Here is a 5,000-nt window from a genome sequence, read left to right as displayed (position 1 = left end):
TTTCATTAGAACTCAACATTCCTTTGTTTATTGTTTTGTTGACTAAGGATTTGTACCCTCAGCGTCCATTGTTTGGACCATTTCTATCCGAAGCCTTTCCATTTTCACCTTTTCGTTAGTATTTTTACGATCCCAGGCTTTGGGGACCCCCTCCCCCCCCCCCCCTCAACCTTTCACCGCCCTCTTAATGACTAGAGATTAATTCGCTCCTTTCCCCAAAAAAAATTTCAGTGCTATCCCCCGAAGTGCTGTACCAACCGAACATAAACGCTGATTTCTTAAACTCTAACTCAGAAGCATGCTTGAAGAGCCGGAAGTCATGCCAGAACTACTAAATGTCATCAAAAGAAGGAAACTAAGTTTTTTCGGTCACAATGCCGAAACCGAAGCACTCAAATGAAAGATGTAGTACAGGGAGAAATGGAGAGCAAACGAGAAAGAGGAAGATCAAGTTCCAGTTATAAAAAAGTATCCTTGAATGGACAGATATATATGAATGGAAGAGACCTTTATGATACCGTCAACAGACGGGAAGAATGGTCAGACATTTGTCGTCGCAGAGTGAGGGCAGCCACCATCAATGAGGACGACGCTGGATATTAATGGAGAGAAAGATAAAGTGAGTAAATGTGACTCATAAATAAGGGAGCAACACAAAACAAACAACGTTTCGGCCCTTGGTCTTCGTCAGGAGACAAACAACAAAATACAAATATGTAAGGTTATAAATATCACATTTTGTCTATTGTGGAAACAATGTCCATGTTTGGAGAGGGTGTTGGATGTGATGCAAGAAGAGGCGCACGAGAAGGGAGGAGGGGATAAATGAGGGAAAGGGAGAGAGAGAGAGAGAGAGAGAGAGAGAGAGAATGAGAGAGGATATGTATGTGTTTGTGTGTGTGCGTACGTATGTGTGCTCCAGCACACTCTCCATACATTTACATTGTTTCCACATTTGACAAAATGTGATATTTTGTAAACTTACATATTTGTGTTTTGTTGTTTGTCTTCTGACGAAGTCCAAGGGCCGAAACGTTGTTTGTTTTGTGTTGTTCCCTTATTTATGAGTCACATTTACTCACTTTATCTTTGTCTCCATTTTATTGGCTCATTTAGGCACACTTCTAGTTGCTCAATATTAAGTAAAGTACTCAGAAAAAAAATATAAACACGTGACACCTGATTTTGCTGATAGAAATTACCTCTTCAAACCAGCATTTCGTACCTATGACTATGACAAAGATTATTATTCAAACTTTGTGTTATGAAATAGAATTCTGAATATGAAAAATAGTCATTATGTGGTGATGGATGTGACGTAAGGAAAAGACTTAACGTTGTGCGGCTATGTGGTCTAGTGGTATGACACTCGCTTTCGTATCGGAAGGTCCTGGGTTCGAGCCTCACGCTCGGCGCATAGTTGAGTCCTTGGAAAAGGCTCTTTACTCACATTCTCTCACCGTACTCAGGTGTAAAATGAGTACCTGGCCGTTAACAGCGTTGTCTTAGTCCGAAAAATTATAATATCGCCTAAGAGGCGTCATGTCCCGTCCTACATGTTAAATGTTGCTATTGACCAGGGACCCTTTGTAAAGCGCTTTGAGCACATTTAGTGGATATTGCGCTATATAAAGCTCAATTAATAATGAAAATTTCAAATTTTATCATTTTTAGAAATGATGTCCATTGTCTTTAATATGAATATCGCGATTTATATGTTGGACAAAATAAAGATCAATTTTTTTAGCCATTAACTCATCACGAGACGGGGGTAACAAAGCTATAAATAGCTATGTGATAATTTACTCACGTGATACGCAATACGTGATACGTGTTACGTATTGTATATTTAGTTATTGTCTAATGCCCCCCCCCTAAAAAAAACCCAATAAAATGAAGATAAATACGTAAAAAATAACGCTTAAGATGAATTACCCTTCCTTAGAAGCATAAATAAACATATAGAAAAATAATTTAACAAATACAATAGCCGCAAGTGTATCTTTGTTTAAGACTTAACTACTTAAACTAGCTCCACTTGCAAGTGGATCACGTGATTCAGCATTTCACCACTATTCCCAACCCGGTAATCACTAAAATTGATATAATATCTACCTTACGTGTTATAAAACCATTGAATTCAAATATCGAAATTAATGTTTTATGAGCTTATTTAACAACAGAAAGAAAAGTCGACAAAAGTTCATTTTTCGCCCTCTCTGTATTTTGTTGTTATTTTTTTCTTTGGGTTTTTTTTCATTTTATTAATTTTTTAATATTTATTTTTCTTCTTCTTTTTTTTATTTTTTGCTGAATTTTTATTTATTCGTTTTGTTGTTTGTTTGTTTTTGTTTGTTTGGTTGTTTTTTTCTTCCTTGAAATTTCTTTTGCACCACACAAATCTCTAAATATGGCCACACCCTTAAATGTCAACCACAAACAAAAGCAATTTGGCTTTTTTATAAACTTACCCCGTTTCCCCATTCTCATTTCCAGCGGAAAACTGCAAATTGTTTGATTTGTAGTCTTACCCAAACTTGCACAACGCCAGCCGAGAAGACCTAATTCGTTCTCCAAACTCACAGTGGAAACAAGGGTGAAGTGTAAATTTGTACGAGATCTTATTCCACGGAGGCCACGCGAGGAATTTCAATTAACGTCAATATCGGGCACTCTTTTGTTTGTTTCAGCTATTAATCTCCTCAAACGGTATATTTATTTGTTGGGGGGGGGGGGGGGGGGGGGGGGGGGGACACCTCGGAATGGCAAATATTCTTTGGCTTATGGGCTGAAGATTGTGTCTGTCTCCTCCTCCTCCTCATCAATTCCAAGGTCAAGGACGCCATTGCCAATATTGACTGACGCCTTCAAAAGGCGTTAATTTGACGAACGCTTATAAGCTTAAAGAGTATTTGAGGAAGTAAGTTAGTAGAGGACATTGGCGGGAGATAATTTTAGAAGTTCATAAACTTAAAAGAACTTAAAAATTGGAATAAATTGCATTGAGAATCAATAGATACTGTGCGCTTGGCTAAGAAGCTCACAACAATGCCATCCCGAAATATAGATGGAACGAAGTTGACGTCACTCCAGTCGTTGTAAATGTTTTTTTTTTTGTTTTGTTTTGTTTTTTGTTTTTTTGTTTTTTGTTGTTTTTTTTTTGTTTGTTTGTTTTGTTTTGTTTTTTTTTTATTTGTTTTTTTTTTTTTTTGTTTTTTTTTTTTTTTTTTTTTTTTTTTTTGGGGGGGGGGGGGTTGCCATCCGCATTCATGAGTCATTTTCACTAAACTGTATTAACCAGACTCTAAGCGTTCAAGGTTACACATAATTTTGTGTGTTAGTCAATTATACGGATCGCACTTTTGTGAGCTTTTTAGCCAAGCGTATACTATCTATAAAATGGGCGAACACATAAAACTATGTGTAAACTTGAACGTTAAAAGTTTGGTGAATACGAGTTAGTGAGAATTACTCATAAACATGGATGGCAAAAAAATAACAATAACCAAGGCCTAAGTGACGTCAACTTCGTTCTATCTATAGAATAGCATCCCTGGAAACATTCGAAAATGGACTTGAGTCTCATCTTTTTCGATCATGTTACGAAGATAATATATGGCCAAAAAGATTTTTACAAAGATTAATAACCCAACAATTTTTCTTTGTGAATTTCTATTGGACTCTGTATCAATAGTTTCTCACCTTCATATCATTGTAATCGTAGCCATCGTTAACTTATAGATAGTGTGCGCTTGGCTAAGAAACTCACAACATTGCCAGTATAACGGGCCAACACACGAAACTATGTGTTACCTTGAACGTTTATTGTCTGGTTAATATAGATAGTATGCAGATGACGTCACTCAGGCCTTTGTTCTTGTTTTTGCCATCCGCGTTTGTGAGTTGTTCTCACTAAACTGTATTAACCAGACTATAAAAGTTCATGTTACACAGAGCTTGTGTGTTGGTCCGTTATATTTCCGGATGGCAATGTTGTGAACTCCTTGGCCAAGCGCATTCTATCTATAGTTTAGTGAAATTACTCATAAACGGGGATGGCAAAAAGCAATAACAAAATCCGAGTACGTCAACGTCATTCTATCTATAACCTGACATAAACGCATATCTGATTAATACAAATTAATATCGAACAACTCATAAAAATGGCTGACTAAGAACAATAACATTAGCTGAGTGACGTCAAAATTCTCCCCCCCCCCCCCCCCCCCCCCCCCCCCAATTTTAATGTGTGCTATGATAATTTTATTATGTCACAAATTGTCACACACTTCACGCACCAGCCTATGTGTGTACCGTGTCAACGATTACAAACCTTGTCCAAATTTTGATTGCAAATATTAATATTAGCCCGGGGATAATAATAATATATAGCCTAGCACTCTTTATCCCATTTTGACACATTCATATTTTATTGATCTTACACATCAAGTCTATTTATGCTGGACATTGATTCAACACCTTTTTGTTGTTGTTGATGTTCACTTTGGTAAGAAAATGTTTACTTTCAATAATAATATTATCATTATATCGATAGTGCGGCTATAATGTGGGCCAGTGGTATGACACTAGCTTTTGGATCGGAAGGTCCTGGGTTCGAACCTCGCTCGGCGCATTGTTGAGTCCTTGGAAAAAGCACTTTACTCCCATTCTCTCATGACTGTACTCATGTGTAAAATGAGTACCTGGTCGTTAACAAGCGTTGTGTCTGTTGGAAAAAAATATATATTGTAATATCGCCTAACAGGCGTCATGTCTTGTTCTACATGTTACATGCTGCTGTTGGTCACGGACTCTGTGTAAAGCGATTTGAGCATGTTTAGTGTATATTGCGCTATATATAAAAGCTCAAAGAAGCTCGATGATAAAATGTGACCCACCGCCTCAAAACGGTATTATGTCGGGATGTCCTAGGTGAAGAAAATTGAATATGGAGTCCAAATAATCAGTAGAATTAGAAAACTTAACTCTCTCCTTACCAG

This window comes from Berghia stephanieae, chromosome 1, assembly GCF_034508935.2.
Source record: "Berghia stephanieae isolate SIO BIC M18660-M18661 chromosome 1, UCSD_Bste_1.3, whole genome shotgun sequence".
NCBI classification, from domain to species: domain Eukaryota; kingdom Metazoa; phylum Mollusca; class Gastropoda; order Nudibranchia; family Aeolidiidae; genus Berghia; species Berghia stephanieae.
The sequence above is the reverse complement of the archived record's forward strand: the minus strand, read 5'-3'. Positions refer to the sequence as shown.